This window comes from Homarus americanus, unplaced genomic scaffold (assembly GCF_018991925.1).
Source record: "Homarus americanus isolate GMGI-L3 unplaced genomic scaffold, GMGI_Hamer_2.0 scaffold52512, whole genome shotgun sequence".
Classification (NCBI taxonomy): Eukaryota; Metazoa; Arthropoda; class Malacostraca; order Decapoda; family Nephropidae; genus Homarus; species Homarus americanus.
Window position 1 is genome coordinate 6,154,621 of NW_024735442.1, and position 10,744 is coordinate 6,165,364.

A 10,744-nucleotide genomic window follows, 5' to 3' on the forward strand; every position below is an offset into this window, starting at 1 on the left:
CTAACGTTTATCATACATATACGCCGTCCCCTTCTCATTCACTCCTAGACAGTGAGACTTACTGTTGATATACACTCAGGAATTATATATACAACCTTTTATAATAAAACAATGGAACTACCGTTTGGGTTTCGTTACTTAAAACCCAAATATAAATATGTGTGAACGGACTGGTTAATTGGACAAGCAGCCGATTCATATAGGTGGCAAGTCGTGTGTACGGATTCTTCAAACTGGTAGTCGTATCATCCGTCTGTGTTTTGTGAAAAACAAGAAACCACACAGCAGTGACGCGTTACATAATCCGAGTGTTTAAAACTATATCCCGTATTGAGATGATATTTAGTGAGCGCTCCTTATCTCTTTCACATACAAATACGTGCAGAATTCTTAATATACATATATTACAGCCTATTGGTACATATCCAGATTGAGCCAGTTGAGATAGACTCCACTCAGCATTCCCTAGACATTACAGTGTTGCAGTGTTGAAGAAAAGTTTCGTAGCCTGGACTTCAATTGGTATTTCACTAACAGCTGGGCAGTATTGTTGTGTCGTCAGCGCGAATTACGAAGTTCTGGTGTCATCATACAGATCTCCATATATATGTGGACTGTGAAGACTTGGCACACGACAGTTTCGCCAGCGACCCAGCAACGACCAGTGTGATAACCAATCATCAGCAGTTTTCTGATCGCCGGAGGAGGAACTCACCTATAGTTCAAGTGGACTCGTCTCTCACCAAAGCAGAAGCGTCTTCTCGTTGCCAAGGAAACCAGCAGCAGCGCACGCATCCTAGGAAGAGGCCCCGCCCACACTCCACCCACCACTCGACTCAGAACTTTTGAAGGATCACATTTTCTATACAGACGTACTACTCTGTATAAATAGGTATTTAAATTACATAATTCTACACACATGAACACGTTCGAGAGATATCTTCACACAGATAGGTTCGTCGGATAGGATTATTTCAATGATAAAGTGTCGAATGTAAGATTAATGTATTGAAATCCTATAATTTACAGTAGTTTGTAAGTGTCTGTCTTCTTATTGATAGTTTAATAATTAACTACAATTCATATTCATTTGTCTTGTAAATGAGAGGCAAGTGATCTACTTACTGTTAAGTATTCATTGACCCAAGGGGGCTAATAGATAATTTCTAAGTTTCCCATGTCTAATGTAGATGAAATCGAACGCCTAGCGCAACTGTTTGCTTATAACCAACTCATCGATGATCAAGCCCAGACTGACATAGATTTTGAGTATGGAACACAGTTAAATGAGTCGGTAGGAAGTAGTGAGAAAGTTATTGACGAATCATTTGACGACTTAAACCGTCGTACCTACGGTCTGGTAATCACTATAGTACCTCACCTAAGTATATTAAAGCAGTTACCCCTGTTACAGGTGATAGTGTGTCTGTTGCTAAATCGGTAACAACCTTATTAACCCAGCCTTCTGTTAAGAGTAAGAATACTAACTTGCTTAATACTAACACTACAATGGCGTCTTCTAACCCTCACACCAGTACTACTCCCACACCTAAAGCTGATAATGTTATTAATATCATGCAGCGCGGCGACTATGTTCGAAATTTCACGGGACAAGATGATTATAGGGTCGCACATTTTATTCGTGCATGTGAAGATAGCATGCGCAATAGTCACATAACGACTGACGAAGAAAAGAAAGCATATGTACGTTCCCATATAACGCAGGGTTCCTATGCAGGCAGTCGTTTAAATGCGTTTGGTTTGCAAAGCCCTGACTATGAAAAGTTCAAGCGAACACTAATTGGGATTTTTGGGGGTAGGTCACAGCTGGGCCAACTGCAATGGATCTTCAGATGGTTGGATCGCTGTATTCCAGGTATACGAAACGAAACGCCTGTTGACGCTGTTGACATTGCAGGCGAGGTTCGCCAGGACATGCAAGCGACCTTCCGGTCCTCAGGCTGGCACAACTCACGGGGTGATATGCCACCGGACAATGTGGAAACATTGATAGAACTAATAAGTTTTCTTCTTTCCGTCCGTGTTCCCTTATATAGCCGGGCACAGGAGGTACAGTATGAACCACCCTTGGATATGGTGGAATAAGCAAACAAGCTCTGTCCCCAGGCTACGGGCCCCTTACTGGCGCAGCCCTCAGTGACGTCACCACAACCCCAGCCGTCTCAGATGCCACAGATGCCTCACTCCCAGACTCCTTATGCGACACACTTAACTTCGATTACTCCTCCCCGCCTAACATATAAACAGAAAACATCGTTACGATGCTCACATTGTAATAAACGTGGCCACGTAATGGAAGATTGTTTTCAGCTCCGAGGTAATAGTGCAAATAAAGCCACTCCCGGTGCAAAGCCATTCTCAAGGTCAAACAGTGAGGGAGCCAAAGCAGCACCTCCTCCTACCCAGAAAGCGTGCAAATGGTGCGCTCTTCACAAATCGACATCTCATAGTTCACATGAGTGCGATGTGCTAATAAGAGCTAGGGGAGTGGACCTAAGTGAAACGGAGGTGTCGTATAGGCGCAAGCAGAAAAGTCCCCAGGACAAGTCATCTGGGGAAGACCAGCGCACACCACAGCACGGAGAGGGATAGATAGGGTAATCCCCACCCCTCCTCACAGCACTTCTATAGCGGCCTCATTAGTAGCGGCGCTTAGCAAAGTGGAAGTGTTGTCAGTGCCGGTGAGAGTGGATAATACCAGATTGGCTCTTGATATAGACACAGGTGCTTGCGCTAATGTATTGGCCTTGACATCATATCACGAGTTACAACGTAAATTCCCTCACCGCAAATTCAAATGGAGGTCTAGTAACGCTGAGCTCGAAGGAGTTTCAGGTACTCAGCTGAGCGTCAAAGGAATGGTGACGTTACCACTCAGATTCTCAAGACGTGGTACGCCCTTCTACGCTGACTTTTATATAGTTCAGCAGTTCAATTTGCCAGCTGACGGGTTACTTGGTCTACCAACTCTTCGAAAGAACATGATAGATGTTCATTAGGGAGTGACAGTTTTGCAAAAGTTTTCAAAATCTAATTGCTTGGGTTGGATTATTTGTCTATCGGCCACGCTAATTCCGAATATATTTGAGTTTTTTACATCATTGCATTAGAAGGTTTGTGGATACTTTTGGGTTTGGCATGAAAAACGGCGAAAAAACTGTAAATAATAAAGGGACTGGCAATGTGGCACAACCTGTTAAAATCAAGTTATTGAATTGGATTATTCGACTACTGTGTACACTGGTTCATAATATGCTATTGTTTTACAACTCAATGCGCTACAAATTATGCCGATATTGTTGCTGCAAGTCACCACATACGTATATTTCGAAAACCAGGGCCCAATATTACCAACGGCGTGGATAGATTCCGTGGAATGAATTCAGGACATTCCCGCTCATGGAACATTACCAAACTCCGTATATGTGCCAATGGCAGGCCAATGGCAATATTTACAGAGTTTGTTGAGGCTCCGTGGACGGGAATGCCCTGAATTTATTCCACGGAATCTATTCACGCCATTGGTAATATTCGTCCCAGGACTGATCAACGAATTCAGCCCAAGTAGCTTGACTTGGACAGTTAAGGACAAAATCTCAGTCCGTTCTTCTCACCTACACCAGTCACTATCTTGTTCTCATTGATCCTCTCATCTACCATGAGACCTCTGACCTTGAATCCCCTGAACTTTTCTTTTTTCTGTTCTCGTGACCTCTTCCTGACTCTCTCCACTTTCTTCCAGTTAGTCACTTTAGACTTGTCCCCTTCAGTTATGATGTTGTCTGCAGCTCTGATGGTGTTTGCGATGTGAGCCACTGCATCATTGGATACCTTGAACCTGTCAGCAGTTTCTCCGATCCTGTCCTCGGCTTCTTTCTCCCTTTTCCTTTTCTCTGATCTTGCTCTCCTGTCGACCATAGCCTTGAACTCATTGTCATTGACATCCTTATAATCACTATCTTCTTCCTGAGCACTGTCATCCACGAAATATACGTATGTGGTGACTTGCAGCAAAAATATCGGCATAATTTGTAGTGCATTGAGTTGTAAAACAATAGCATATTATGAACCAGTGTACACAGTAGTCGAATAATCCAATTCAATAACTTGATTTTAACAGGTTGTGCCACATTGCCAGTCCCTTTATTATTTACAGTTTTTTCGCGTTTTTCATGCCAAACCCAAAAGTATCCACAAACCTTCTAATGCAATGATGTAAAAAACTCAAACATATTCGGAATTAGCGTGGCCGATAGACAAATAATCCAACCCAAGCAATTAGATTTTGAAAACTTTTGCAAAACTGTCACTCCCTAATGTTCATCCACGTAATAATAGTGTTACATTTAAAGGTGTTTCCTACACAGCAATGAGTCATTCTGAACCAATGCTCACCGCTAGGACGAAAGTGTTGTCTACCAATCCTATTAAGAGGAAGGCGGATCATGCGTCAGAGATACCTCTCGACCTCAACCACACACCTTCCCAGCGTGATTACAGCAGCAAGAGTTGAACGATCGTACCAGCAGTGTTGAAGAGTACTCTCCATTACCAAAATGAGGAAATCACCAAAGCAACTGTCGAACTACCCAACGTGTACACGGGCACAGATGTAGTGTGTCTCCCGGAAACATGCAAGGTAAAAGGGCTGTCATGTGAATCTACCCTGAGCACTATACGCCCTGGTGGTTTGACCGACGTACTGATTCTAAATCGAACAGGCGTTCAGCGAATCTTAAAGAAAGGATGTTATTTGTGTGATTTTCTAGTATATCACAACAATGTCGAAGTGCAACCAAATAAAATCCCAATTCGAGGTATTGTTGCGAATTGCCAACAGACTCGACTGGCCAGGATAGATCAAATAGCGCCACATGTTAAGGTGATCGATCATCCACAGGGCAAGACACGCCTTTTAGAGCTGCTTGCCGACTACAGAAATATTGTAGCCTTGCCAGGGGAAACGCTAGGTCAGACAGATTTAACATCCCATCATATAGCGTTAAAGGAAGGAACCAACCCTATTTACGTACCAGCTTATAGACTACCTCATAGCCAGCGCGCTGTAGTGCAAGATATGGTACAGGGTATGTTAGATGAGAATGTCATTAGACACTCAAAATCCCCCTTTAATAGCCCATTATTCCTCGTCCCGAAAAAGGATGGTGGATGGCGCCCTGTCATAGATTTCAGGCGCATAAATGATCAAACAATCCCTGATAGGTACCCAATGCCTATCTTGAGTGACATATTGCAATCCTTAGGCAAGGATAATGCTGTATTTGGCAACTTAGATTTGCTTAGTGGGTATTGGCAAATACCACTCGATGAAAAATCACGAGAAATCACGGCATTTAGCACGCCTCTAGGCCACTTTGAGTTTCTACGAATGCCATTTGGTCTCAGAAATGCCCCACTAACATTTCAAAGAATGATCAACACCCTGTTTGCCGGACTAATTGGTAACACAGTCTGCGCTTATTTGGATGATCTAATAGTAGTCAGTAAGGACGTCGATTCCCATCTGATTAAACTGAGTGAAGTTTTGGCCAAACTTTCCACAGCAGGCCTCAAAATAAAACTCAAAGTGCGAGTTTTTAAAATCCAGAATCCATTTCCTTGGTCATGTAGTCGACGGTGAGGGCATACACACAGTTAATGATAAAGTAAAAGCTGTATCTCAGTTCCCGCGTCCTACCTCCAATGATCATGTGCGTAGCTTTCTCGGATTATCTGGTTATTATCGTTCCTTTATCAAGGACTATGCAACATTAGCATCGCCCCTAACGAGGTTGCTCAAAAAAGATGCAGTGTTTATATGGGATGCTGAACACGAGGAAAGTTTTACGGCATTGAAGACAGCGCTAACCAATGCCCCGGTTCTAGCATTCCCAGACTACACTCAACCTTTCACTCTCTGTACTGACGCTTCCGGAATTGGAGTCGGAGCAGTGCTCATGCAAGAGGACACGCGTGGGAAGTTTAGAGTGATAGCATTTGCAAGTCGCAAACTAATCGATGCTGAAACACGTTATTCGGTGACGCATTTAGAAACGTTAGCCGTTGTGTGGGCACTTAAGAAGTTCAAGGACATTATCTTTGGCTACAAGATAACTGTTTTTACTGATCATGCGGCAGTCACCGAACTGTTCCATGGCAGAAACTTATCAGGCAGATTAGCACGCTGGTATCTGACAATTCAAGAGTTTGACCCCGAATTTAGGTATTTACCTGGGAGGGCGAATGTTGTCGCCGACGCTCTGTCAAGAAATATAGCACCAGTAATGCCTGTATCAGCATTCACTCTTTCGCAGCTGGAAGATGAGCAACGACGCGACCCATATTGGTCAGCTGTTATTTTTGCTCTCGAATCGGGCGAGGATGTTAAACTCCCCAAGTTATTTCTTCCCTTAAGTCAGTTTGAATTACGACATAACATACTCAATAGGACGAGAAAATCTCCTGAGGGTAATGTGTCTCAAATAGTCGTACCTGACACGTTGCGCAAAGCAGTAATGACATTGTTCCACGATGTCCCACAAGCAGGTCACCAAGGTCGTGATAAATGCTTAGCGGATTTACGAAAGAAGTATTTCTGGAACACTATGAAGAAAGACATAGAATTACACATAGCTAATTGTTTGGCATGTGCTCAACATAAAGGATCAACAGGATCACCTGCCCCGATTCTACAATATCCTACACCAGACCGTCCGTTTGACACAGTCGCTGTTGATGTGTTACAGCTCCCAATGAGTCATCAGGGATCAGGATACGTCTTAGTGTGTGTGGATCATTTTTCCAGGTTCGTGGTCTTGGTCCCACTAAAATGCAAAACGGCCGAAGCAGTAGCCTATGCATTAGTGATGAATCTCATATGTCCATATTCTACTCTCTGATAAAGGAACAGAGTTCAAGAATGAGGTAATAGAGCATATATGTGCACAATATGGAATTAAACAAACTTTTGCGACAGCTTATCATCCACAGGCTAATGGCCTTGTTGAAAGAACCAATCGTAAAATCCTAGAAATACTGCGTCCAATTGTTTGTGGTTTTCAATACGCATGGGAGGATTGGTTACCGCAGGTTGCAGCGTCGATAAATGGGTCAGTTAATAGCTCTACGGGCAAAACACCCTACTATATTGTCTATGGTACAGATAAACGTCTGCCTTACGACATCCTTACAGAGGCGCCATACCCGGTATATAATACGGATGATTTTGCGGCAAAACAAATTCATGTCTTTAAAGAAATTCATAACCAAGTACGATCACAGCTTGCGGCGTCACGCGCCGAAATGATCATCAAACAACATAAACATGCTAAACCTATCGCACTGAACGTTGGGGACGCTGTTATGTTACAGGAACCTGAAAGGAACTCCAAACTTTCGGCGAAATTATCTGGTCCATTCCGCATAATCTCAAAAGAAGCAGGCAACAAATTCAAAATATGGAAGCCTAATGCACAGATCGCAGATGTCGTGCACGCGGATCGTCTGAAGAAGACCCAGATAAATGTCTTCCCTCCAGTTGATGATAATGTGATTGATACATCCTTACAGACTGTTCAGAATCAAAATGTCCCAAATGACTATTGTATGAAACTACGTTCTGCGAGTAGAAGTTAACTCGTACTTTCGCGTCAGATGGAAAACGTCGACGACCAACTACAATCAGCATTGGACATTCTTCATGGTCTCAGCACAGCTTCGATGAATTCGACAATAGTTTCATGGACGTTGTCGTTCAAGCTGTATCTCAACAGAATCGTGTTATTTCTCAAACCTTTCACGCGATTACTGCTCTAGAATCAAAGGTTAATGCAATCATAATGGAGTCTAACCAAGTTTCGAGGATTGTTACTAGGTTACAGAAAGCAATCCCGACGTTAGAATGGCTCCTTTACTTCACAGAATATTTGCATGCTGCTGAAATTTCAGTTCATAAAATTGTAACCTCTAAAAATGAACTAATAGACAGCATTGTAGATGCCGGGATAGGACGTGTGGACGCGAAGCTTGTGCCTGTGCAGACGCTTCTTGAAGCTTTAAAAATAGCCAAGTTGCAGTATCATTTAACTCCTATTTTCAATGACAATGAGGTTCACTATTATTACCCGCTGTTGGAGTCAACCCTCACACACAATGCAATTCTGACCCACATTCCTATGCGAGGGCAACATGAGTTCAATGCATGGCATTTAGAACCCTTCCCCTGGTTTGTGAACGACACACTGTATACCCTAGATAGGCCTAAAGAACTTTTCTTAGTAGATGAAGAATATTCATTGTTATCAATAGAGGATTCTGAGGTACTGTCACGGTGTAAGTCGCCTAATCTACACCTACACGTATGTCCAGCCTACATGTTTGCATTTATTCCTGCTGCAGAGGGAATATGTGAATTGTCAGTCATACAACCAAATGTACGCACAGCGTTAGCGCAATGCAGTTATAGACCAGTTAGTCTAAAGACTGTGTTCCACGCTCACCTCCACAATGTGCAGTATTTGTTCTTTCCAAATCTCACTACTGTAATTTTAAAATGCCAAAATGGTGTTAAGCAGCTAGTTGTGAAAGGGCATTACAAGGCTCCTGATTACTGTGAAATCACTTGTAGTACATTACGGACCTTGCCTACTCATCAGCATTTTGCGTTAAATCGAAAACTCAAGTCTGCTTTAATTCCACTTCCTATAATGAATTTCACTATCAAGGATATTCAAATAGTATCAGAGAAATTAAAAGTTTTAGCTTTCTTGAACGAGACACATTTTGCTGATTTGAATAATAACTTGCCATTTTACCTGTCACGGGAATTTGCACTACCAAGTCTTACGATTCCCTCTATTCTGTTAATTCTGGCAATAATGTTCCTGTTCTGTTATTACCGGGCAGTATCATCCAAATTCAACATTGTTCATAACATACTAACCCGTACGACACAAAAGTCTAGGTCCCCTGTAGTAGAGAAAACCCCTACAGTAATTTCCCCAGCTTAGTGTCTACATATCTGTTTATAACATGGTTAGAGTTGTCTAGGATGTACTGTACTCTGTGAGTTATTTAGGCCTCACGGAGCTCGGCTGGTAGGTGACCGAGAGATGTAATAGGCCCCTGTCTCATCAACAGAACTTATTATATAAATGGGTCAATACATCTGATATTATATTCAGATTCACCACCCTGTAACTTTCCACTGTCTATGAGTAAGACATGAGATGGACACGTGAGCGGGCAACGCACCCAAGAGGGCGAGACCCATAGCTCAGCATTTCTGTAAGCAAGCACTGCGATGCCCTTAAGCTTCAGTAGCTCACCTCAACTCATATCGTAAGGACGTGACCTAACGTTTATCATACATAAACGCCGTCCCCTTCTCATTCACTCCTAGACTGTGAGACTTACGGTTGATATACACTCAGGAATTATATATACAACCTTTTATAATAAAACAAAGGAACTACCGTTTGGGTTTCGTTACTTAAAACCCAAATATAAATATGTGTGAACGGACTGGTTAATTGGACAAGCAGCGGATTCAATCCAACAGATGTACGGAACAAATCAAAACAAGAATAGGGCAACCCAAAACAGCATTTAATAACGTAAAAGACCTACTAAAAAGGGACATTAACTTGAAATGTACAGAAAAAAATATATGAGATACTTTGGTCATATAATTAGGGATAGGGGAATAATAAAAATATTAATGGGCAAGTTGAGGGTAGGGGGACCAAGGCATGTCAGAGACTGGGATGGATGAATTAAATTACAAACTGGGTCCCCAGAGAAATACCAAACCTTAGAGGATTGGTAAAAAATAGCCCGAGAACGTTTAGAGTGGAGGACTGTGGACGTCAACCCTCGGATATGAGGACGGTACTATGATTATAACAACCGGGACCATGATAATAACACCTACGACCATGATTATAACACCTAAAACCGTGATTATAACAACCACGCCCATGATTATAATAACCACGACCATGATTATAACAACAACGACCATGATTATAACAACAACGACTATGATTATAACAACCACGACCATGATTATAACAACCTCGACTATGATTATAACAACCACGACTATGATTATAACAACCACGTCGTTGATTATAACAACCACGACCCTGAATATAATAACCACGCCCATGATTATAACAACCACGACCATCATTATAACAACCACGACCATCATTATAACAACCACGACCATGATTATAACAACCACGATCATGATTATAACAACCAACGACCCTGAATATAATAACCACGCCCATGATTATATCACAACCATGACTATAACAACCACGACCATGATTATAACAACCACGACCATGATTATAACAACCACGATCATGATTATAACAACCACGACCATGATTATAACAAGCACGACTATGATTATAACAACCACGACCATGATTATAACACCTACGACCATGATTATAACAACCACGACTATGATTATAACACCCACGTCCATGATTATAACAACCACGACTATCATTATAACAACCACGACCATGATTATAACACCTACAACCGTAATTATAACAACCACGACTATGACTATAACACCCACGACCATGATTATAACAACCACAACTATAATTATAACAACACGACCATTATTATAACAACCACGACTATGATTACAACAACCACGACTATGATTATAACACCCCCTACCATGATTATAACAACT